Source organism: Dermochelys coriacea, chromosome 14, assembly GCF_009764565.3.
Source record: "Dermochelys coriacea isolate rDerCor1 chromosome 14, rDerCor1.pri.v4, whole genome shotgun sequence".
Taxonomy (NCBI): domain Eukaryota; kingdom Metazoa; phylum Chordata; order Testudines; family Dermochelyidae; genus Dermochelys; species Dermochelys coriacea.
The window spans coordinates 11118933-11145856 of record NC_050081.1 but is presented as its reverse complement, the minus strand read 5'-3'; the positions used below and the strand labels follow the sequence as shown (position 1 = coordinate 11145856).

The window sequence follows — 26924 nt, the reverse complement described above, 5'->3', positions numbered from 1 at the left end:
AGATTTCAATGGAGGTAGATGCCTAAATAGCTTTGAGCCCTATGGAATCTACTTATCTGGGCCTTGGTGGTTTCACATTAACCATTTGGATCTCCTCCTCCCCCCAAAATGGGCAGGTTTCAAACCAAATTAGCTAATTACTAGTAAGTTTGCAATAGGACCCAATCCTGTACTGAGCCCCTGGGAGATGCATTAAAATGACCAGAAAAGGAAAGGCCTTTTCCAGTTCTCAAATCTAGGATTGTTTGGCATGAACTCATACTTATGCCTGTTTCAGGCCTGGTTTGTTATAACTGCTTTCCCTGAGTGTTATTCATAGACCAGTGCTGCTACTGAGGGGGCCACCGGTTACCATGCAGTGGACTGGAAGACCCCAGTTGTTTCCTTGCATTCTAATGAACTCACCTTATTGTAAGGGAACTAAGGGTTATTGTCTCACTAGATTTCAGAGTAGCAGCCATGTTAGTCTGTATTCGCAAAAAGAAAAGGAGTACTTGTGGCATCTTAGTCTCTAAGGTGCCACAAGTACTCCTTTTCTTTTTGCGAATACAGACTAACACGGCTGCTACTCTGAACCTGTCATTATGCAAGGCACTGAATTTAGCCGTATAGAGTGGAAAAATTTGTTAATCTCTAAGGTGCCACAAGTACTCCTTTTCTTTTTGCGAATACAGACTAACACGGCTGCTACTCTGAAACCTGTCATTATGCAAGGCACTGAATTTAGCCGTATAGAGTGGAAAATTTGTTAGTCTCTAAGGTGCCACAAGTACTCCTTTTCTTTTTGTCTCACTAGAGTGAAGTTTTGCTGCAGTATAAGTGGGTTTTACAGGACTAATCCTCAAGGCCAGGAGCAATTATCAGCTCCTGGAGAGGTGTTAAATACAACAATGGAGGGTGACTAGCACTTTGGTCTCCTCCTCCAAGGTGGCTGAGCAAAGGGGAGAGAAATTGCCCTTACTCCAAGGGAGGTAAGCAGAAACGGCTGGTTCCCTGTCCTGCTCCAGCCAAAGGGAAGAGAAGCCAGAGTTGATCACAGGCAGCATGCTTCCCAGTTACAGGGGTGAGCTGTGACTCTACCTCCACTCCCACAGAAGGGGAGGAGAAGGAGATTTTGCTGGGTAAGTCTTTTCCCACTCTGCTAAAATTGAGTTTATTGTGAAGTTTGATGGTGACAAACTTAACTGAAACCATTTCACTCCTCTAGGCAAACTCTGATCCACTCCAGAGCTGGGTAGGGCAGATGAAGGGAGATTCTTTTTTTCCCCAGAACTGCTTAAAATATATATATATATATTTTTTTTTACTAAAAGTGCTACACCGCCTCTAGCTGCTCTGCCTTGTGGTAGTGGTGGACTAGGGTAGCTATTCCTACACAAATGCCCATCTTGTGTCTAACTGGTCTCTTACCCATCCCCAGGTTAGTTATTCTCCTCTCATTTCAAGTTCTTGCCAATACATCCTGCTGCCTGTGGGTTCCCCCCTCCCCAAAACACACATACGTTCTCTCTCCCTCCCTCCAGGGAAAGAGGGGGCAGAAGCTGGGGAAGCTCCACCACACAGGCAGATAAATTAGCAAACCCAGCCCCATCACAGATAGGCTAGAAGTCTTTGTGGCAGGGAGGGATGGGCACAGGTAAGGAAGTGAGGCTGCTGGGGCCTCTATAGGTCTATTCTGTAAGAAACATATCTGCCACACTGAGTCTCGGAGCCTGGGTCAGTTGGTTTGGGTTTACAGGGTTTGGGGCTGTGGGGCTAGACATTGCAGTGTAGGGTTGGGCTCTGACACCTCCCCCTCCATGGGGGGGGGTTTAAAACCCAGACTCCAGCCTGAACATTTACACTGAAGATTTTAGCCCCGCAAGCCTGAGTCAGCTGACCTGGGCCAGCAGTGGCCATGCTGCAGGTCTTTTATTGCAGTGTAGACATACCCCATGTGTCACCTCACGTAGCCCTGCCAGAGCCAGAACTGGTGTTTGGTTGGCTGCACAAAACCAAATTAAACCTCAGGAAGCTTCAAACAAAATCCTCAAAGGAAATCTCAGCCCCAAAATGAGCAACTGCCCGAGAGCTGCGGAATCCTTGAGGGGTTAAAACCCAAAACCAAACTTCACTGTTATGAAGCCACTAGAAGCAAAGCTACCAAAATGCTATGTCAAGGGTTCCTGTGCAATGTAAAAAAATACACATTCTCCCCCTGCCTAGTTATGGAGAAGAAAGCTGAGACTGTGGCTAGAACAGGATTTGCTGCCAGAGGCAGATCCTCTGCTGGTGTAAAGTGTCCTAGCACCGCTGAAGTCTAATCTACGGAGCTTGATATCAATAGGGCTAGGACAATGTACGCTAACTGAAGATCTGCCCCCAGGTTTGAAGATCTGCCCCCAGGTTTTACTGGGGGGGGGATGTGTGAGGGGGATATTTAAACAGTGACCATGAAGTAGAAATCTTGAGCAGAGAAACTTGGATTAAAAAACCATCAGTATTAAGCAATTATTATTAATACTTAGCATCTTCTTAGCAGTAGGTCTGAAAGCGCTTTAGAAAGATGGTTTAACATTATTATCCCCATTTTACAGAGAGAAAAAACTGACGTGAGGAGGCTTAGATCCTGAAAGATATTTAGACTCCTACATACCATTGAAATCAATGAAAGTTAGGAGCCTAAATACCATTTGAGATCCGGCTAGAAGAGTTTACGTGACTGGCACAGTTCCATGGCTAGTCTACAGCAGAGCTGGGGAAAACAACAAGCTGCTAATTCTCCTTCCGGTGCCCTCTCCCCCTTAGGCCACGCTGCTCTAAACCTGTACAGTTCAGTCACTAGAGTGAATTTGCATCTGTTGAGCCAGTTTTGAACATTGCTATAAGAGGAGAAAGTGGTGTCTGGTAAGGGGGAAGGTCCCAAAGCTCGGATTCCTTCCAATCTGAATGTCTACACAGTGATTTTAAGCTCTGCAGCCCGAGTGTGTTACGGCCATGCAATGCATCTCTTATCCCTGTGTAGACATACCCAAAGGCTGCTGGGATTCATACAAGACAGGGTGCTGAGAAAATGAAGAGGTTGTTGGCAGATCTCTTCCTGGAGCTACCAGCTGCTTGACAGCTGAATGGGTGCAAGGTCCTCTGTGAATCCTCTGCTACTGTACTTGCCTGATTTGGCTGCCATTATTGAAAGGCAGTCATTTCTCAGCCCTATAGCTCTCAAAGTGGGTGAGCATTATTATCCCTATTGACAGACTGGGATGGCTAAGATACAGAAGAGAGGAAGTGACTTGCCAAAGGTGAGCAGAGTCAGAGCTAGCAACAGAAATTAAAACAGCTGGGGTGAAATCCTCCTAGCTCTCTACAGTGAACTGAATGGCTCTCTTGCCATTGGTTTCCTTGAGGCCAGGATTTCACCCCTGATTTCCCAGTCCAGTCCCCTCCCCTCAATCTCAATTGGCAGCTATAAAATTTCAGCTGAAGCATGATTAGAAAAGAAACATGGGCTTAGGCTCTGTATGTGGAAATGGCAGAACAAATTAATGCTGTGTGCCTGGGGAACTCGGCTGACGTCTCCTGGTGTAACAGGAGATGACAGGTTATCAGAGCAGAAGAAACACACTTGGGTGAAAGTAAATACACCTTGTAGGGAAAACAACTTTAAATATCTCCCAGTGACCTTTGACAATTTGCCTCCCTAGTGTAACACCAACTGAGGATGGCTAATGACAGTTTATCAAAGAGCTGTCCATTTTCTGCGTTCAGTTTTCTGCTTTCTCTTCCCCCAGAAATTATGGAGTCATACTAATAACATATGTTATCCTGGGGGCGGGGGGGGGGTGAGTAATCTCTGGAATCTCAGTGACAAAATCCTGGTAGATCAAAGTCAAAGGGCTCTTGCTGCTTAATTAATTGAATATATATATTGCAGTCACCTCTCAAAGCAGGTTGGGACCCCCATTGTGTGTACAACATCTAGCACAATAAATGGCAGTCCTTGCCCCAAAGACCTTACAATCAAAAAGACAAGACCTAATTGGGGGGGCCTAAATGTGGCTAGGGTTGGGATAGAAAAGGTAACTACAGTAAAACCATGTGTGCGATTCTTAGCCACCTGGGACCAAAGATTACAATTTATTATCTGGATGAATAAGTGGAGGCGACAGTTTTGGATTTCTCTTCAAGATTAATGTTTTGTGAGTTAATGTTTGTTTAAAATTGGTGGGTTATGTTTTGAGTTTTCTGCTTACATAGAAATGCTAGGTGCTAACAGTAACCTCCTAGCAACATTCTAACTCTCTGGTAATTATCTTTCACCTAGCTAAACACTTGTGGTTTCAATTAAATAAAACACCTTCACTTCATATCATAAACCATTGGGCATTGTTGTTAAGGAGTTGCCACACTTCCCCCAGAGTTAGCTACATTTCAGTAGTAAGATAAGATGATCCCTTTGTATATTTTTGCATCTTAGTTTAGGTTTGTAAAGTTCTTCAGGATTGAAATACTTCAATGAGTAAGGTGATGTGCTAGTCACCAGTCAATCCACAAGCCAGGAACTGGTCTGGTGACTTTCAGGGCAGGTATATAAGCCTCACATCCGATGAAGTGAGCTGTGGATCACGAAAGCTTATGCTCTAATAAATTTGTTAGTCTCTAAGGTGCCACAAGTACTCCTTTTCTTTTTAAGAATACAGACTAACACGGCTGCTACTCTGAAACAGATAGACCAGAAGCTCAGTTTGCTCAATGTTACCTGAGGGCTTGAAACTCCCTGTGGCCTGATAGTGGCAACGGAACCCCCAAGTCTTAGCCTGCTCCAGCCTTGTTCTAACTACAGCTTTTCTCCAATCCTGCTCTGGACTCCTGATTCTGACTCTGACCAGCCCTATCACAGTTTCTGACCGTACTGAAGGAAGTGTCTCCCCCGCCCCCCAAAAAGTAAGCTATTCAAACCTAAAAATCATTTTTATCTTTCCATTGTAGCCCAGTAGAGGTCTGAAATTTAAAATGTTTTCTTAATCAATGATAACTTTTCCCGGCCATTCTGTAGCTTGGTTTATTATTGTAGAGTTGCACGTAGGTGCTGAAATGTTTGCAATAATGTTGCTTTGGGAGGAGGGGGTTCTTAAACATATACAAAGCTACTAGTACTTAGAAATACATATGCCTGCCTGATGTTGCAAACACCACTGGTTTGGGGGCTTGATCCAAAGCCCCCAGGAGTCGACGGAGCACTCACAATAATAAGCAATATGCTAAAAATAAGGGTCAAGAACAGACCCCAAGGGAACACCTTACTGAGGTATTTGTAACAGCATCTGTTACAGTAGAGCAAATACAGCTAGCTCATTGTAGCTGTGCGTTGTCTGAGGGCTCTATAGAGAGCAAAGTGTTGTTGCACATTTAAATGCATGTTAATCCATGATTTTGGGAACCTGTGAACTCCTGCAGGTCTGTCTTTTGGCTTAAGTTAAAAGCAATTTAAGGTAAAAGAACTTTATTTTCACAAATATGATTTTAATCGCAACTCTGTCTTCACTGAAAAGCCAAATGCATTTTTAAAAATGGGCCTCGTTCTGATCTCACTTACAGCAGTTTTACAGTGGGTTAATTAACTCCACTGATTTCATTATAGTTACTCTTGTGATTTATCCCATTGCAGGATCAGAATCGGGCCCCATGGGAGTGATCTATTGTACACCACAAACTGCATTATTTCAGGAGTGATTATCCTGAGGCCACTTTAAAGACTTGTAAGCTATTTATCTTGGCATAGTCGAGTCTTGGCATAACTTCTAAGTGATGAGCTGTATCTTAGGCTGCAGTGAAATCTGTAAGTAAATGAGGTCTATGCAGTTATCAAGAACAAGCAAAATGCCTGTATATGTGATGACCCCATGGGCAGATTTACTGCACAACCAGACCACAACACTACAGGCTTAATCCTGCACAGTGCTGAGTGCGCTCAAATCCTACTGACATCATGAGGGCTTGAGCACGCTCAGCAACTGGTAGGGATCAGGCCCTTAAAATCTAATTAGAATCCAAGCAGTGTATTCATTGCTCATTTACAAGGTCCTCTCAAATCACTGCTAACACAAACTACATGGATCTCTAATGACCATAATCAATATTGACTCCATTACTAGACAAAGGCTGTTTCCCAATCTCTCAGTATCGCAATAAGGAGGCTTGCAAGATGAAAGGTTTAAAAATGTATATTACTGGAAAATATTGTTCCAGGCTGTCAGGTGCAGGCGAAGTACAATCCTTCAAGACTGAAAGAGAACAAACTTCATTATATGTAAATCATTGATAGGTAAACACTTTACCTGGGGCTAGTGAATTTGTTTAATTTGTTAGCTGAAAAATCAAAGGATGAGGTTCAAGGGAGAGGAAAGGGAGAAATGTACAGCAGGAACTGATGTAAACTATTCACTGCTTGAAATGGGCAAATAGTCTCATTGGTTTTGGGGGAGCTATTCGTGTTACCCCTATCGCTGTCCTAAAGAACTTGCAACCTAAATAGGCAAGACACTCGGGGTGGGAGGGAAAACAGAGGGAAAGTAGTAATTTGTCCAAGGTTACACAGGCGGTGAATGGCATCAGTATACCTCCTGACTCCCATCCTCATGCCTTCCCCACTGGATACACTATTCTTGGTAAATGAAGGATACAGGATTGGGCCCCAAGTATCCAAATCTAAATATGAAACAGTCCTACGAATAGATGTTATGAAACACAAAGGTTCAAAACTTGCCCTCCCAATGGTACCAAAGGAAGGAGTCCATTTCCAGTAATGAAACCTCTTGTACTAGAAATATGGGGGTAACCTGGGCTTTGATTCTGGGATGTACCTCTAAGAGTGTCAGAAAGGAACTCCCATCCCAGGGGGAAGGGACACGATAGTGATTTTAAGCCACTTTTGTGCCCTTCCCATCCTGAGTGCTCTGTTGTACTATCTGGAATTCCCACAGTGCTGTGTGCTGCGGTCCTGTCTCACCCGGCAAGTCCCCATGCCCCTGGGGCTAGTGAGGTGGTCCTCAGAAGACAGCCTTTTAGGACCCCTTTATGCTGCTCTGGCTCTTTCCCCTGGCCTAAATGAGCTGGAGCAAGAATGAGACATTCACCCTGTTTTCCCGTGGCCTCAAGAAAAGCATTCTCTCACTCATCACAAGCTATTTTCTTTGATTGTCTCAACAACTGTATGAAATTTAATGCTAAGAAATTACTCAGAATTTCAGGACTAGCCTGGATTGGATCTCTACAGTGGCCCATCTCAAGTACTGACAAAGTACGGAGCCATCAAAGGGAGCAGCTTTTCCAAGGAAGAATTAATAGCCTTTTCAAGCTGACAATCAATCAGACAATCATGTCCAGAATAGAATAACGGTGTTGGTCAGATGTGCAAGGCATCAGATATGTCCTCAAGATGGCTTCTCTAGCAGACTGGAGTACAGTAGTGGATTTCTTTATCATGCATTGAAGCTGTCCAGCTGTGGAAGTGTATCAAATGATGGTTGGCTTGGCTGGAATTGTTGCTTGGACAGTGATGGAGTGCTGAAAGCAATAAAGTTGGTTGTACAACCATGAGAGATCATGAAAAGCCCATTGTACTTAATGGAGTCAGTGGATGAAATGCTACATCTGATGTAATCTAAGAAAATGACTCATGCCACTGTTATAATACCAGCCCACCTTCTTGGGAATTTATTCTTCCGGGATCTGTATTTGCATTGAATTTGCACCAGGGATCCCCACACCCAAGACCCTTCTGAGCCTCAAGGATGCACACTGCCTGACCTACCCTCTACTCTAGAACAGCAAGAGGGAGCCCATAAAGAGGCCAGTTATCACCCACCATAGTTGTCCTCTTCCTCTTTCCATTTTATGGCAGCACAGCCTGATGCTCTAGCTATTGAACACTTAGCTTGTTGATTTCTCATGCCTGAGACATCCTCGTACATCATTGAGAGCAATAGGGAAATGGAGCTGGCATTCCTCACTCATCTGAGGAGAAATGATATCTTCCTGTCGAATCTTTGAGGAACATCATACCACGGAAGCTGCAACTCAAGGCTTATGCTCTGCAAAAAAGCAAGTGACTGTGATGCCATCTGGAAAGAAATGTAGCTGATAATGAAATAAATATGTTCAAAAAATAAATGTGTTCCATGCTGACTTACCTTTCATGGGCAGTCAGACTCTCAATGCTCTATTTGATGAAATAATAAAAATGAGTTCTATTGCGGGGGAAGAGAGGGAAAGCATAATTAAGAGACATCATTATAAACTCAAGTGTAAATCTGAAGTAATTCCACTGATTCAGTGAGTGCCTCAGTTTATGCAGATGGAAATGGGTATAATTTACCCCACTGGGGAAAAATGACACTCCCTACAGAAAACAGAGGCCCTGATCCAGCTCCCATTGACACCAATGCAGAGAGATTTCCATTGGTCTCCAGAGGCACTGGATAAGACTGATAAGTTACAAATGGGAATAGAGAGTGAATTCCCTTCTTGCTTCAGGAATGGCCTTTCTAGGTAAGAGCTACAGGACATTGGTATATCAGTGAGGGAAAATATGAGCAGCAGTAGCTGCTCATTTATACCTGTTCTGTGAATGGGGCTCTTTAGGGATATTAATTTTTGCACTTTTCATCAGCACTGAATTCTTACCCATTTTAAAAGTGACTGGTTTAATTCTCCAGGTGAGTCTAATAACCTTGTCATTATGGTATTTTTTTCACTTCAATTAAAAATGTTAGCTCATCTGGGAGAAGAGCAGAGGTTAGAAAGTGGGACTGGTTCAAGTGTGAAGGAAAGAATGAAAAGCTTTTGAAAGAACAGCTTGTATGAAACCCATTGGTGAGATCCAGATTCTGCCTTCTGTATGTAGCTCTCACAGGACTGATAAAATCAGATTGTTTTGATACTTTGCATGTCTAAAAATGCCTTTAATTCCATTTTTTATAAGCACTGAGATCTTTGCAAGACTAAAGTCTCACGAAGATTGACTTCCAGCAATGTGTTTTGGTTTTTTTAAATTATTTTTGCACCATATTCCCCCACCCCCTCCATGGATTACTGATTTACAACAAGTCTATTCAATTCCAGATTAAACTAACCTAGGAGTAAGTGACAAGGTCATTCAAGAGACAAATTCCAGATTGAACCACCTTGTACTCTACTAGGTTAGTTTAAGAGACAAGCTACAAGCAGACAATGTTCAGCCATGAACCTGAACATCTGTTCCAAGTTGCCAAGACTCCAAATGAAAAAAACACATATTTCCTGTATAAAACAACCAAACCATCATCCTGAATGTTGCAAAAGATTTTGGCTCAACCAGCCCTGGGGCTTGGCTCTTTGTTTACAATGGCTGAGAACATATTTATGTACACATTTCAAGAAATATACACTTAAGCATATTTACAATATGTCTGAGGTTCTTTGATCTGCTACTTTAACCACATCTGCTCCTATTTAGCATAAATTCTATCCACAGCTGGCCAGATCTGTAGTGATACATTTTTCAATTGCATAGTGTGGTGTGTGGTTTATTTTTCTTCTTTAAATTAGAAGAGATTAGATCTGTCTTGTTCCCACTCAACAGGTACAAATGCTTAGTGCTTAAACTCATGGATATCATACCAAAAGGACTGAAGGTTAAAAAAAAAAAATCCATTACAATCTACATATTACACAGACTATGCTGAGAGATTCTGCCACACGCTCTCAAAGAAACTGCAAAACCACCTGATCAACATCCTATACCAAACAGGGAAAGATTGACTGAGCTCTTAAAACTGGATACTCTCATGAAAAACCAACCTTCCACACAAACTTCCTCGTGGATTGACTTTACAAAAACTAGACAAGCCATTTACAACACAAACTTTGCTTCTCTACAAAAGAAAAAGGACACTAAACTGCTACGTGCCACAAGGAGCCACAACAGTAGTTCCCTTAACCCACCCAACAATATTCTTGTTCTTTCCAGCTATGCTCTTAGGACAGATTCTTCTGCTGGGCAATCTTGGGGCCTCTCCTTTTGTCCCTCCAGACCCACGAACATGATACAATTCTGCAGTGACCTAGAATCCTACTTTCGACGTCTCCGACTCAAAGAATATTTCCAACACGCCTCTGAACAACATACTAACTCGCAGAATCCTTCCTACCTACACTACAAAAAGAAGGATTCTGCGTGGATTCCTCCTGAGGGTTGAAACAACAGAGTGGACTTCTATATAGATTGCTTCCGTCAACGTGCACAGGCTAAAATTGTGGAAAAGCAGCGTCACTTGCCCCATAACCTCAGCAATGCTGAACACAATGCATCAACAGCCTCAGAAACAACTCTGACAACATAATCAAAAAGGTTGACAAAGGAGGTGCTGTCGTCATCATGAATAAGTTGGAATATGAACAAGAGGCTGCCAGGCGGCTCTCTAACTCCACATTCTACAGGCCATTATCCTCTGATCCCACTGAGGATTACCAAAAGAAACTACATCATCTGCTCCAGAAACACCCTGAAAAAGGAACAGATCTGTACAGACACATGCCTAGAACTGTGACCAGGGGTATTCTGTCTGCTACCTAAGATCCATAAACCTGGAAATCCTGGATGCCCCATCATCTCAGGCATTGGCACCCTAATAGCAGGATTGTCTGGCTATGTGGACTCTCTGCTCAGGCCCTATGCTACCAGCACTCTCGGCTATCTTTGAGACACCACTGACTTCCTGAGGAAACTACAATCCATCGGTGATCTTCCAGAAAACGCCATTATGGATGTAGAAGCCATCTACACCAACATTCCACACGAAGATAGACTACAAGCTGTCAGGAACAGTATCCCCGTTAATGCCATGGCAAACCTGGTGACTGAACTTTGTGATTTCTGTCCTCACCCACAACTATTTCACATTTTGGGACAATATATACCTTCAAGTCAGCGGCACTGCCATAGGCACCTGCTTGGCCCCACAGTATACCAACATTTTTATGGATGACTTAGAACAAAGCTTCCTTAGCTCTCATCCCCTAATGCCCCTACTCTACTTGCGCTACATAGATGACATCTTCATCATCTGGACCCATGGAAAAGAAGCCCTTGAGGAATTCCACCATGATTTCAACAATTGCCATCCTACCATCAACCTCAGCCTGGACCAGTCCACACAAGTGGTCCATTTCCAGGACACTACTGTGCTAATAAGCAATGGTCACATCAACACCACCCTATACTTGAAACCTACTGACCGCTATACTTACCTACATGCCTCCAGCTTCCATCCAGGACACACCACATGATCCATTGTCTACAGCCAAGCTCTAAGATGCAACCGCATTTGCTCCCATCCCTCAGACAGAGACAAACACCTACAAGATCTCTATCATGCATTCTTAAAACTACAATACCCACCTGCTGAAGTGAAGAAACAGATTGACAGAGCCAGAAGAGTACCCAGAAGTCACCTACTACAGAACAGGCCCAACAAAGAAAATAACAGAACCCCACTAGCTGTCACCTTCAGCCCCCAACTAAAACCCCTCCAGCGCATCATCAAAGATCTACAACCTATCCTGAAAGATGATCCCTCACTCTCACGGATCTTGGGAGATAGACCAGTCCTTGCTTACAGACAGCCCCCCAATCTGAAGCAAATACTCACCAGCAACCACACAACAAAAACACTAACCCAGGAACCTATCCTTGCAACAAAGCCCGATGCCAACTCTGTGCACATGTCTAGTCAAGTGACACTATCATAGGACCTAATCACATCAGACATGCCATCAGGGCTCGTTCACCTGCACATCTACCAGTGTGATATATGCCATCATGTACCAGCAACGCCCCTCTGCCATGTATATTGGCCAAACTGGACAGTCTCTATGCAAAAGAATAAATGGACACACATCTGACATCAGGAATCATAACGTTCAAAAACCAGTAGCAGAACACTTCAACCTCTCTAATCACTCAGTGACAGACTTAAAGGTGGCAATTTGGCAACACAAAAGCTTCAAAAACAGACTCCAAGGAGAAGCTGCTGAACTTGAATTAATATGCAAACTAGATACCATTAATTTGTTTGAACAGAGACTGGGAATGGCTTGGTCTTTACACTAATTGAATCTATTTCTCCATGTTAAGTATCCTCACCCCTTTGTGTCAAGTGTCTGAAATGGGCCATCTAGATGTCACTTCAGAAGTTTTTTCCCCCTACCGATAATAGCTCCTCTTAATTAATTAGCCTCTTACAGTTGGTATGGGTACTTCCACCTTTTCATGTTCTCTGTATGTATAAATATCTTCTTACTATATGTTCCATTCTGTGCATCCGATGAAGTGGGCTGTACCCCATGAAAGCTTATGTTCAAATAAATTTGTTAGTCTCTAAGGTGCCACAAGTACTCCTCATCCTTACTAGTATTTCTGGTTCTCACATTCATTCTACTTTTCCTTCAGAAAGGGCTCCATTATATGCAATTTCCTCTATTCCTCAAGAAATTGATACTGTCTGAGAGAATAGCAATGGCCCTTGAGGAAACAATGGGGAAGCTAAGAACTGGGGAATGGTCCTGGCTGGCAAGGTTTACTCTTCCCAGACCTGAGCCCAGGATCAAAGGGGAAAGAACCTTAAAAGATGCTGGCCTAAGGAGGGATTGCATAGTTTGTCAGCAGTAGCTGAAGGTGAGTCTTAAACAGACACAACCTGCAGCAAGCAGGCTCTCTCCCAGCCCACAGCTGAAGGTAACTGGGCTGAATGGCACTTACTGAAGCATGCAGTAGAAGATTGTCTTAGATTAGGGCGTATAGACTTTATTTTGTTTTATCCCTTTGCTATTCATCATAAGGTGAATAAATAATGCTTTGTTTGGAAAAAGCTGTTCTTGAAACACTAACTTATATCACAGGCTCCTGGAGGAAAAGCACTTTCAGGCATGGAACGCAGTGGGTCTGTTGGGTTAATATGGTTGGTAAATAGTGCTGCACCCAGTAATCCAGTCTGAGTGGTAGGACTATATGATTCCACGCAGAGAGGGTCAAAGTAGTGAAATCTGGCCCCAAAGAGGTGCTTTCAAGAGGGACTGAAAGGAAGCTCAAGTGAAACTCACCTTGTAACCATGACAATGATGTATATTGGGTTTGCGCCTTGTGATCCCCAGTAGTCAACAGGAGTCGTGGCCCCACTTGAAATGTTCTCTTCAGAGATCCAAATCGAATTACAAAAACATAGGTCCACATTTGCTAAAGGCACTCTGTTCATTAAGACATAAAAGTCAAAAGTCTGCATATATTAAAAAGGGCATGTTAACTTGTTTTGTTTAACATTTCCTCTTGTATAGCATTTGAATTTCTTTATAAGAGACACAGTGTATTTGTTTGCTTTGTATACTGTTAATTGGGCCTAAATTAGGCCTCAAAAGAAAAAATCTCATTAAAACTCTGATTAGTGAATGTTGGCAAGCAGCTATTGAGGAGAAGGCCTCTTCATTCCTTTGATAAGGTTTGATACAGCAATAACAAATAGTAAAAATAAGATCACAGCCTGTTTTCCCTTGCCAATCAAAATAATGTATTCTCCAGGTTAAAGTCCCTAAAATACAGAAGGACACATCTTGTAATGACGAAAACTAACTGTCTCTGTCTTATAGGTCTACAAACATGCACAAGTGTTTCAGCTCTGATTAATAAAAGCTGACTATAAAATAAAAAAAACGTTCTCTGTTCCCAAAGGGACCCTTAAATACGGATTCTCCCAATCAGTTCACTAGTTTTACAGGAAGAATAAAAATGTCAGAAATTAATGGCACTACAAGTATAGTCACAGTTAACAGTCAACTCCTGATCCTGCAAATACTTACACACAGGAATACCTTTAATAAGTAGTCCTATTAAAGTCATTTACATATACCCAGTTAAGTACATGCATAGAGGTGGTATTCATTTAGGTGTCTGACTGCAACTTTCAGTGCTGAAGCCAAATAATTCAGCACACGTGACATTCACAAAATCCCTGTTTATCTGCCACCCAACTCTGTAGGTCCCTAAGTTTCCATCTCTAAATCCCAGCCCTCTGGCCTGTGTGCAGCTCCCACATGCCCTTTATGTCCTGATACTACCCAGCAGCTCGGTGGCTAAATCGTACCACAGCTAAGCCCCAGAAGAATTCACAGGCAGGGAACACCTCATTTATCTTGCATTCAGGGTCCAATCCAGTAGGCATGCTCAGAGCACACCTTGACCCCTAACCTTTAGCTCTGTAGATAAAGCACTCACCCATGATGTGTATGTGGGAGACCAAAGTTCAAATCCTTGCTGTGCAGCCAGTGGAGTGGGGGATTTGAACCTGAGTCTCCCCTCTTCCTTATCCACCAGGCTATAGGATGTTTTGGGACAGGGCTCCCACAATCTCTCCTGCTAGGGCTATTTCATGGTGTAAACTAATTTAACTAACTATGATTGGAGCAGCAGGACTGGAATGTGAGTCTCGCATGGGACTGCCCTCATCACTGGGCTAGAGTCTCTTTCTCCCCCCCCCCCCTTACAATGGCTAAGTTCTCCATTTAAGTCCCACCCTATAGGTAAATCTACACTGCAATTAAACAGCCTTGACTGGCCCGTGTCAGCTGACTCAGGCTCCTTGGGCTCAGCTATGGGGCTGTTTAATTGCAGTGTAGATGCTCGGCCTGGAACCTGGGCTCAGGGATCCTTCCGCTAACAAGGTCCCAGAGCCCAAGCCAGAATGTCTAAACCACAATTAGAATCAGCTGACTCAGGCCAGCTGGAGGTGTTTTAGTTGCGATGTAGAAATACCCTAAATGTCTGCAGGATCAGAGCCAAAGTTTAGATGCAAATGCGAATAAAAAGGGTTCTAGGAGAGGTTAGGAGGAAAGTAAGTAAGTATAACAGAGTATTTTGTGGGTTTTGGGGTCTATTTTTTGTTCTGTTAACCATTTTTGCTTACAAATGAGATTAAGAATCCTTGTTTCTTTCATTATTGGTTAGTGCACTTCATTTTTAATGCAGAAACAATTCTGTCTAATAAGCGTATCGAGTACAAGCTGAATGTTGTTTGAACTGGTTACTGTTTTAGGGGGGGTTTTAATGCCAATTTTAAAGAAAACCTTCTTTGTGGAAATCATCCAACAGTGTGGTCCACTATGTGTGGCTGGATGCCACCTTTTGGGACAGGGCTCTGACCCATGCCACGTCAAGACAAAGCCTAAACATAGTCATAGGGAAATATGTTTTTCCTCCTTAACAATGTGGAAAGCAATGAGACAAACTCACTCTCTGAAGTCCAATGGACTTCACCAGAGCGGAGTTTTGTTTTGAGATGTCTGCATGGAAGAGTTCTGACTACTACCTGAAAACATTCCAATTTGGTGGGTATTCCCTTGCCTTAATCGCTTTACATTAGAAAGATCACCTCAAAGATTCTTTTTATCCAACTATTTAATGAATACACTAGGAAGACACTTGCACAGACATCACAGTGCATTTGTCTGAGGCAATGTTCAATGTAAAAAATCTGTATGTTCCATCAATGCTCTTCCTAAAAAAGTAATTTACCAAAAATAAAAGCATCTCTAGCAGACTTTTATTGCATCTACTGAAGAACACAGTCAAGAAAAGACACTGAATAGATTCAAATGGGACTCATGAAGGGAAATTTAAAAAGAACAAAATATGTTCCATGCTAACTATACTGGGCTAGGTTCTGATCATATCTTTATATAAAGCTGAGAAATTAATGCTGACACTGTGGATTTACATTGCTATGATACAGATCAGAATTTGCTCTTACTACTTGGTACATCAAGGATTTTGCAACTGAAATCAAGAGTAATCAACCTTACTTAACCACAGGACCTTAGGAATACTATCCCATGACGCAACTTGTAACTACAGAATATGGATGAAGACTGAATGTTAATCTACCACATGCTGCAGTTTTTAAATGTAAACACATGGGCTTAATGTATTATGTTTTATATGCTAAGTTTGAGATTCTTTTTCCAGCAGAAAGCTAGGGCTCTCCTGCTGTGGTCCTGTTTAACTTGTGGAGTTCCAAGGGATCTTAACATTCTAGGCCTAGAAGACTGGAAAGGGCAAATATAGTGCCAATCTATAAAAAGGGAAAAATTACAGACCAGTCATCTTAACTTCTGTACCTGGAAAGATGATGAAGCCAATAATTAAACAATCAACTTGAAAACATCTACACAATACGGTGATAAGTAACAGTCAGCATGGATTTGTCAAAAACAAATCATGTCAAACCAACCTGATAGTTTTCTTTGATAGGGTAACAAGCCCTGTGGATGGGGGTGAGGGGAAGTGGTAGACGTGGTATATCTTGACTTTAGTAAAGCCTTGGATACTGTCTCGCATGACCTTCTCATAAACAAGCTAGGGAAATGCAACCTAGATGGAGCTACTATAAGGTGGGTGCAAAACCGTTCCCAGAGAGGAGACTGGTTCACAGTCATGCTGGAAGGGCATAAGTGGGGTCCTACAGGGATCAGTTCTGGGTCCAGTTCTGTTCAATATCTTCATCAATGATTTAGAATCTAAATTTTAGATAATGGCATACAGAGTACACTTATAAAGTTTGTGGATGATACCAAGCTGAGAGGGGTTGCAAGTGCTTTTGGAGGATAGGATTAAAATTCAAAATGATTTGGACTAACTGGAGAAATGGTCTGAAGTAAACAGGATGAAATTCAATAAGGACAAATGCAATGTACTCCATTTAGGAAGAAACTATCAGTTGCACACATACAAAATTGGAAATGACTGCCTAGGAAGGAGTACTGCAGAAAGGGATCTGGGGGTCATAGTGGACCACAGGCTAAATATGAGTCAACAGTATAATGCTGTTGCAAAAAAAAAAAAAGTGAACATCCTTCTGGGTTGTATTAGCAGGAGTGTTGTAAGCAAGACATGAGAAGTAATTCTTCTGCTCTACTCTGTGCTGATTAGGCCTCAACTGGAATATTGTGTCCAGTTCTGGGTGCCACATTTCAGGAAGGATGTGGACAAATTGGAGAGAGTCCAGAGAAGAGCGACAAAAATGATTTGAGGTCTAGAAAATAGGAGGGAAGATTGAAAAAATTGGGTTTGTTTAGTCTGGAAAACAAAAGACTGAGAGGGGCCATGATAAAACTTTCCAAGTATGTAAAAGGTTGTTACAAGGAGGAGGAAGAAAAATTGTTTTTCTTAACCTCTGAAGATAGGACAAGAAGCAATGGCCTTAAATTGCAGCAGGTAAGCTTTAGGTTGGACATTAGGAAGAACTTCCTGTCAGGGTGGGTAAGCACTGGAATAAATTGCCTAGGGAGGTTGTGGAATCTCCATCACTGGAGATTTTTAAGAACAGGTTAGACAAACACCTGTCAGGAATGGTCTAGGTCAGGGGTGGGCAAACTACGGGCCGAATCTGGCCCTTGAGCTCTCATTAGGAAGTGGGGTCTGGGGCTTGCTATTCAGAACCATGGCCAATGGGTCCTGTGGGGGCGGCGCTTGGGGCAGGGGCAGCATGCAGAGCAGAGTCTCCTGGCTGCCCCTATGCGTAGGAGCCGGATTGGGGACATGCTGCTGCTGCTTCCGGGAGTCGCTTGAGGCATGCCGCTGCTTCCAGGAGCCCCTATGCCTGAAGCCTGTACCTGAGCCTCTTCTGGTGCCCCAGCCCTGATCCCCCTCTGAACCCCTCCGTCCCATCCCAGAGCACTCTCCTATACCCCAAACTCATCCCCAGCCCCACCCCAGAACCCGTACACCCAACCAGAGCCCTCACCCCCTCCCACACCCCAACCCCAATTTTGTGAGTATTCATGGCCCGCCATACAATTTCTAATCCCAGATGTGGCCCTTGGGCCAAAACGTTTGCCCACCCCTGGTCTAGATAATAATTAGTCCTGCCACAAGTGCAGGGGACTGGACTAGGGGACTCTCGAGGTCCCTTCCCGTTCTATGATTGAGATTTGATAAATGCAAAACTTGAGCTAATTAGATGTCATGTAACTGACAAAAGGACCTAAATAAAGAAACTCCAAGCACCGGCAGACTTCCTTTGAAGAGTCTGAACCTGGAAGGTGTTGAAGTCTGACTGAATGTGAGGGAGAGTGTAGTTGTTCAGTATCAAACCTTAAATGCTCAGTTGCAGCGTCATACGCAGGCAAACTTCCCTTTAGGCTAACTTCTGTCCTGACCTCCCCCCGCCATGCAATCTTGCTGAATACCTCACTTTGAAGTTGGTAGAATTTTGGGTTATCATGTGGATTATGCTTGAATGAGGATGATGTGGTTAGGTCCTAAAGCTTTCACTCCTCTGTAACTGCTTTATTATGGCCCTGATCCAGAATGGGGATTTCTGTAACCAATTTGGGGTTTGGTTGTTTGGGGAGAGTGGTCTTTTGTCTCTTTACAAGGCCCCATAAAACAAGCCTGTCAACTTAGCATTTTGTCATCCCACTTCACTGGCAATACTCCAGTTTTACTCCTGGATCCAAATAGAACTCTAATTCCTGGTGGAGGACACTGAAGATTTAGTGTCCTTACTCCACTTTGGTTGCTCTGATAGTGGAGTTACTGGTTTACAGGGTTAGGCATAGTGCCAGTAAGGGACTACCTCAGAAGAACAGCATGGCAGTAGTTTTTAAAAACTTAGTTGCTCTGCATCATTATCGCTCAGTTCAAACCAGGTCAGCCACCCCCATGCAAATACATGTACTCACTTGACTGTTGTGTCAAGGGCTGCCTGTAAACTTTGGCAGAGAAAACATATTAATCTTTCAACACATAGGTATTTAAGCGATGACTAGCAATATCTATTTTTCTGAGAACTGGAATGCAGTTTGGAACTGGCCCGGATCTCTTAAGAGAAGTCCCTTTGCCATCACCTAGGAGCAGGCCCAAACCTGTCTCTCCTGCACTCAGTTAATCCTAAATATAGGCGGGGCGGGGCATGGTTCATTCAACTGACATTTTTATTCTTGTGAGAAATCGTGTCGTTTGCTCACTTGCGTGCCAAGTGGAAAACAAGCATCAATTAAAAAGTAATCCAAGGCTGTCAGTAAGAACTATCACTTCAAAAGCCAAGCTATGGCTACTTCCAGAATTTCTGCCAAGGCAAGGGGAGACTCCATCCTCCATGCACAATGCTTCTTGACTGCACCTCCACGGCTTTGCCCTGCTAGGGTATGATCATCTAAACATATGATTTCAAAATCAGAGTTAGGCAAAAAAAATTTGGACAAAACTGTCTTGTCAAAATATGAAGATTTGGGATGACCAAAACATTTCATGAATTCTTGTCCATTTTGGCACACTGTTTCAGTCAAAAGGAAAGAAGTTTTGAATTATCAAAACAGTTTTTTCATGCTAGATTAACAAGGAGATTTAGGTATCATTGACAAAAATGGTGGATGCGTCTTATAACCTTTTAACCCAGTGATTTAAGCATTTACCTGGGGTGTGGAAAACCCATACTCAAATCCCCACTATGGAGCTGGGACTGCAACCCAGATGACTCCCCTAACCCTGGCTATAGTCACTGTCTCTCACGCATGCACGCCCCAATGACTATTCAAGTACTTTAAACAAAGTGGAACAGCTTCAACAGGAGAGACTGAGAAAGACCTGCTTCCAGAAAATAGGGAAGCCGAAGTTCAAATTATACTCCAGATCAAAAGACATTTAGACGAGTGCTCTAGCCACTTGGCTAATGGTTAAGAGAACATCCTCCTTTGGCCATGTAGAGCTTCTTTTGAGCAGAAACAACTTTGACAAAGAGCACAACTCCTCTGGCTCTTTCACTCACCAAAATATTTCAGTTTGGGTCAAACCAAGTGCTTGTTTGTTTTTTTTTTGTTTTTTTTGGAACTTCCATCAAAGTGAAAATAATGTTATGTGCATAGCTCTATTGAAAAACCACCACCAGGCTCGCATTTGGAGATTTAAATGCACCTTTGAACTATGCCTGGCTGTAAGATTCTCACTTATTACAGTCCCAAACTTGCCTCCATTCCATGCTGACCTGGCAGCCTCACTGGTTCTTGTCCTATCAGAAGCAAAAATTAATCATGAATAAATTTGAAACTTATGTCACAGCTTCCTCCTCTTCTAGTTCACTCTGGAACAGAGACTGCATATGAGGTGAACATTTGGTTCATGGAGGGCAGAGAGATTGAGGTGGAGATAAGGCTATAAACCAATATATATTTAAGTTAACCTGTTTGGAAGTCAGCATCTGCTTTTCCATCCTGCACTTTACTTTGACTCAAAAGCTAGTTCTCCTGAGTTCTTAAGCATCCCCTCCCTTCATTTGGTGACCTGTCACTTTCCCATTTTGCGCCCAAACCATCCTTTCCCAAGACAGCACGGAAGACAAGTGAGGGGGAAAAAAATGCTTTTTTAAAAAAAGAGCATGTGAAACATGGACAGCCCACCTGAACTCATCTCTGCATATTTGATCATTGGGAGAGCTCCACCTGAAAATGAAAATCTTGTCAGTGTTAATGTTGTAGCTACTTTCTTGTGCGAACCTGGTATAAAATGACATGGTCAGATAAATGAATTTAGCAGTTAGGTCTTGTAAAAATAACTGTTAGGAGAACCAGGCTATGACATAGTTATGGTTAACATAGGACTGTCTTTTAGCCTAGACAGGACCACATCATGTTTCCACCAGTACCCACAATAGTGCTAAATCCTGTTCATGGCTTAGTTGCTTCACCTTACTAAGGCTTGTTCTCACTATAGTGAGGAACCAACTGTTATAAACATGTCCCCTGACAGGTATTTTGCCAGTGTAGATGTGCCCTTACAGACTGAAAGGTGTGTATGATCTCCAAAACAGGAAGAAAAAACTCTATCCTTATATTTCCCTAGCATCTTTCATGCCACAGAGTCCCAAAGATAGTCATTACTAAGTAAATGTAAAACCATTGAAAGAGTCACCTCTTGGGCACATCAGTGACAGGAGGGGAAACTGTGTCAAGACAGCAGAGAAAAGCCCTATTCATGAGAAGAGTACCAAGGGATTTTTAATGTCCATAAAGAGCTGGCAGGACTGTCTGTTTTTAAATATTTTAAAATACTTTCACTGAAAAATCTGTACAGTTATTACAAAATAATTCTACGGATAGGGGGAGCTTTAGAAATAGAGTTAAGAGTAATCAGAATTGATCTATGACAAGGAAAAAATGTAAACAGCAAATCAAATCGTTCCTCTCAGTGGTTCTCAAATTGTGGGTCGGGACCCCAAAATGGGTCACTACCCTGTTTTAATGGGGTTACCAGGACTGGCATTAGACTTCCTGGGGCCTAGGGCTGAAGCCAAAGCCTGAGCTCAAGCACCTGGGACTGAAGCCCAAGGGCTTCAGCCCTGTGCTGCGGGGCTCAAGTTTACCCCTGCCTGGGGGTCATGTAGTAATGCGGGGCTCAAGTTTACCCCTGCCTGGGGATCATGTAGTAGTTTTTGTCAGAAGAGGGTTGCAGTGTAATGAAGTTTAAGAACCCCTCTATCTGGAAGACAGGAAAAGAACCTTAAGCCATTTTTTTTTTTTGAAACCCAGATATTTAACATAAGCTGCTTAACTTCAAAGATGGGGGATGCCCAAAATCCACAAAACACCATGGGGGGGGGGGAGGGGAACATCCCCAAACATAGGAATTGCTGTACAATAACTGACCCCTGCTGCATCTATTCCAGTATCCTCTCTCCAACTAGATATAATACTTCAGGGGAGCCCCCCACAATAGGCAGACATGACAACTATTGGTGAAAAAAGTTTAAAACAATGTTGCTGGGTAACTTTTTTTTAAAATAAGCAAATTCTATAGAGGCTTCCTTCTCATTCACTAACACGGAATGCAGTAATCCACATTTATATTTTATCAAGCCTAAAATCACTGAGTACCTGAACAGAGTTTGCAAAAATTAGGCAAGTAAATACTGTAACTGAAAATTAAGTGATACAACACCATATAGCGGTGGGATAGAAGCAAATATTAGCATAAAACAATGGCTAGACTTGCTATCTTTTCCTGTTTTATCCTATAGGGCTCCAGTTAAAAATGTTTAAAAGTCATCACAATTTTGCAAAGTTGCTTCCCTTCCTTGAATTGAATTCCATATTTTTTCCCCAATCAAATGTGCCCTTATCTTTTGGGCAGGTGACAAATATATGGGAATGCTTCAAAATGCATGGGGGGGGGGGAGTTGCTAGGCACCAGATCCATAATGCCATAAAAGAAGCTCAGGAATAAGTGATCTCCCCCTCCAGTCCCATTGCTAAAGGGGGAGGATGGGTTGTATTGTGTGTTGCTGTCAGTACAGTATTGCAGAACACCCCAGCCCATTTCAATATGGATATGCAGCCCTGCCTGTTACAGAGCATCAGCTGTGGGGATGGGGAAAGAACATGCTACAGAAGAAGCCAAGACCTAATGCTTTGAACCACTTATTAGAGATACAGGTGCTCTGCCCCAGAGCCCCAAGTCTAGCCTGAGTTCTGGATCAGGTGTCCTGGCAATACATCATTCTTACTGCAATGGGCCTGGTTGTGACTAGATGCTTTTCTAAGCTTAAGTAAGGGCAACCATCCCCCCCCCCACACACACACACAAAGGCCATCTCCACTTTTGCCTGCCCCTTCCTCCCCTGATGCCATCCTCCCCAAACACCATCTCCTGCCACCGCTTCCCAAACATCATCCTCCACTGTCCTCTGATCCCCAAACACCAACCCCTGCTGCCCCCCAACTCCCCAAACACCATCTATTGCCCACATTCCCCAAACATCATCCCCTGCTTCCCAAACACTGTCCCCTGCCCCCGTTCCCCAAACATCGTCCCGTTCCCCAAACACCAACCCCTGCTGCCCCCCAACTCCCCAATCATCCCCTGCTTCCCAAACACTGTTCCCTGCCCCTGTTCCCCAAACACCATCCCGTTCCCCAAACACCAACCCCTGCTGCCCCCCAACTCCCCAATCATCCCCTGCTTCCCAAACACTGTCCCTTGCCCCCGTTCCCCAAACATCGTCCCCTGCTGCCCCCCAACTCCCCAAACACTAACCCCTGCTGCCCCCCAACTCCCCAAACACCATCTACTGCCCACATTCCCCAAACATCATCCCCTGCTTCCCAAACACTGTCCCCTGTCCCCATTCCCCAAACATCATCCCCTGTTCCCCAAACACCATCCCTGCTGCCCCCCAACTCCCCAAACACCGTCCCCTGCTACCCCCACCTCCCCAAACACCATCTCCTGCCCCTGTTCCCCAATCATCCCCTGCTTCCCAAACACTGTCCCTTGCCCCCGTTCCCCAAACATCATCCCCTGCTCCCCAAACACCAATCCCTGCTGCCCCCCAACTCCCCAAACACCATCTACTGCCCATATTCCCCAAACATCCCCTGCTTCCCAAACACTGTCCCCTGCTGCCCCCCAACTCCCCAAACACCGTCTCCTGCCCGTTCCCCAAACACCATCCCCTGCTACCCCCAACTCCCCAAACACCATCCCCTGCTACCCCCAACTCCCCAAACACCATCCCCTGCTGCCCCCCAACTGCCCAAACACCAATCCCTGCTGCCCCCCAACTGCCCAAACACCATCTACTGCCCACATTCCCCAAACATCCCCTGCTTCCCAAACACCATCCCCTGCTGCCCCCAACTCTCCAAACACCGTCCCCTGCCCCGTTCCCCAAACACCGTCCCGTTGCCCCCCAACTCTCCAAACATCATCCCGTTGCCCCCCAACTCTCCAAACACCGTCTCCTGTCCCCCAAACATCCCCCACTGTCCTCTGCTCCCCAAACACCAACCCCTGCTACCCCCAACTCCCCAAACACCATCCCCTGCCCGTTCCCCAAACACCGTCCCCTGCTACCCCCAACTCTCCAAACACCCCCCCGCTCCCCAAACACCAACCCCTGCTGCCCCCTAGCTCCCCAAACACCATCTACTGCCCACATTCCCCAAACATCATCCCCTGCTTCCCAAACACTGTCCCCAGCCCCCGTTCCCCAAACATCGTCCCCTGCTCCCCAAACACCAACCCCTGCTGCCCCCCAACTCCCCAAACACCGTCCCCTGCCCCAGTTCCCCAAACACCGTCCCCTGCTCCCCCTCAACTCTCCAAACACCCCCCCCGCTCCCCAAACATCAGCCCCTGCCCCCCAAACACCCCCCCACCGTCCCGTCCCCGCTCCCCAAACATCAGCCCCTGCCCCCCAAACACCCCCCACCGTCCCATCCCCGCTCCCCAAACACCCCCCACCGTCCCGTCCCCGCTCCCCAATCAGCCCCTGCCCTCCAAACCCCCCCCACCGTCCCATCCCCGCTCCCCAAACATCAGCCCCTGCCCCCCAAACACCCCCCACCGTCCCGTCCCCGCTCCCCAAACATCATCCCCTGCTCCCCAAACACCAATCCCTGCTGCCCCCCAACTCCCCAAACACCATCTACTGCCCATATTCCCCAAACATCATCCCCTGCTTCCCAAACACTGTCCCCTGCTGCCCCCCAACTCCCCAAACACCGTCTCCTGCCCGTTCCCCAAACACCATCCCCTGCTACCCCCAACTCCCCAAACACCATCCCCTGCTACCCCCAACTCCCCAAACACCATCTACTCCCCACATTCCCCAAACATCCCCTGCTTCCCAAACACCATCCCCTGCTGCCCCCCAACTCTCCAAACACCGTCCCCTGCCCCGTTCCCCAAACACCGTCCCGTTGCCCCCCAACTCTCCAAACACCGTCTCCTGTCCCTGTTCCCCAAACATCCCCCACTGTCCTCTGCTCCCCAAACACCAACCCCTGCTACCCCCAACTCCCCAAACACCATCCCCTGCCCGTTCCCCAAACACCGTCCCCTGCTACCCCCAACTCTCCAAACACCCCCCCGCTCCCCAAACACCAACCCCTGCTGCCCCCTAGCTCCCCAAACACCATCTACTGCCCACATTCCCCAAACATCATCCCCTGCTTCCCAAACACTGTCCCCAGCCCCCGTTCCCCAAACATCGTCCCCTGCTCCCCAAACACCAACCCCTGCTGCCCCCCAACTCCCCAAACACCGTCCCCTGCCTCTGTTCCCCAAACACCGTCCCCTGCTCCCCCTCAACTCTCCAAACACCCCCCCGCTCCCCAAACATCAGCCCCTGCCCTCCAAATACCCCCCACCGTCCCGTCCCCGCTCCCCAAACATCAGCCCCTGCCCCTCAAACCCCCCCCCACCGTCCCGTCCCCGCTCCCCAAACATCAGCCCCTGCCCCCCAAACACCCCCCACCGTCCCGTCCCCGCTCCCCAAACATCAGCCCCTGCCCCCCAAACACCCCCCACCGTCCCGTCCCCGCTCCCCAAACATCAGCCCCTGCCCCCAAACCCCCCCCACCGTCCCGTCCCCGCTCCCCAAACATCAGCCCCTGCCCTCCAAACCCCCCCCACCGTCCCGTCCCCGCTCCCCAAACATCAGCCCCTGCCCCCCAAACCCCCCCCACCGTCCCGTCCCCGCTCCCCAAGCATCACCCTCTGCTCTCCCCCCACCGTCCCCTGCCCCCCAAACGCTGACCCCTGGACCCCCCCTACTGTCCCCTCCCTGGCTGGAACCCCCGACCTCGCTGCGCGGGAGTCCCCCCCCGGCGGGCCCCCCAGACGCCGACGAGCGAAGCCCCGACCAGGCCCCTCGCCATTGGCCCAAAGTAGGTCACTCCGCGCTCCCACGTGATCCCTGCCGAGCGCCCGCCGCCTGGACGCAGGCGGGGCTCCCATGTGACGGGGGCTAGCAACCAGAGCGCGACTCTCAGGTTCGCGTCTTCCCGAGCCGGTCCAACATGATTCGGTCGGGCAGCTTCTGAGCAGCCTGGTGGGAAGGCTAACTTCCTGCTCCTGCAGAAATCCTGCCTCCACCAGCCAGCGGGGTCCCCTCCCCCGCAACCCCCTCAACGCTCAGTGGTCTCCCTTCCTCCATGGCAGCATGAGATAGTGATTTCACTTCGAATTATCTAGGGGCTTAGCAGGGTAGGTAAAGAAACATTAGCCCGTCTAATTCTATGGCCACCAATGACATTGCACTTGTTTTACAAGAGACGAAGGTTTGCTTCTCAAGTGTGCCCACCTCCACTTTGACAGTATGGTGGTGGGTGCCTGCAACCTAGTTACTTTTTCAAAAGACAACCAGGACCCAGCATTTATTGAATTATTAGTGTCAGGTCTGCTATGTAGAATTAGGCATATCTGCATTTGGAAATGCGTAATGTGGTATTTGTATAACCTGAGCTGTTGAAAGACACATTGAGTGAGCCCGAAAGCAAAGGCCGAACGGGTTTGACTCTGGAATGTCGTCTAGTTATTGCAGAAGATAAGGAATCCCGGTGGTCAACTCAGGCCATCTCTTCAGACCAGGTTGTTGCCCAGCACCATCTCCACAGCAAATCTTCAGCTTTGTGGCGACTGTGAAGAAACACGGCAGCAGCTTGTCCAGCAAAGACTCAGGACATCAGCTGGCAGCTGCAAGAGCAGTTCTATCAATGGGAAGCTCATTTCAAGCCACTCCTTGATTTCTGCTGCCGACTATACCTCTTCTGTTCGAAGTGGGACAAGAAATTCTGGCAGAGCCACTTTCCTTCAACCAAGAAGAGTCCCGGATTGCAGTCTGTGAGCTGAAGCCTGGGAAAGGACCCCTGAGTTGCTGAAGTCAAGGGAAAGTATTGTTATATGACAGCTGTATGGGCTCTTCCAGACCATCTGGTGCATCAGTGTAATCTGTTACGACAGGAGGGTGTTATTCTACTTCTGTTCAAAAAGACCAAATATAGCAACTACAGAGGTATTATGCTCCTTTCAGTCCCTGCCCCTCTGATGGTCTTCTCTTCCATGTTCGCAAAAAGAAAAGGAG

General features: G+C 45.6%; 1 long non-coding RNA gene across 4 annotated transcripts; it reads right to left on the bottom strand.

Moving 5' to 3' along the window:
• Positions 1 to 4708: 4708 nt before the first annotated feature.
• Positions 4709 to 25751, bottom strand: LOC119843402. Of its 4 annotated transcripts, XR_005288935.2 has the most exons (7): positions 25644 to 25704; positions 20461 to 20502; positions 19979 to 20072; positions 13120 to 13263; positions 8172 to 8228; positions 7847 to 8072; positions 4709 to 7545 (listed from the first exon to the last, which is right to left on the bottom strand). It is a non-coding gene; the product is annotated as an uncharacterized LOC119843402 (long non-coding RNA). The 4 variants fall into 4 exon arrangements; XR_006275710.1 differs by lacking the exon at positions 19979 to 20072 and having other exon boundaries at positions 4709 to 8072; positions 25644 to 25718; XR_006275711.1 differs by lacking the exons at positions 19979 to 20072; positions 20461 to 20502 and having other exon boundaries at positions 4709 to 8072; positions 25644 to 25751.
• Between the last annotated feature and the right edge of the window lie 1173 nt (positions 25752 to 26924).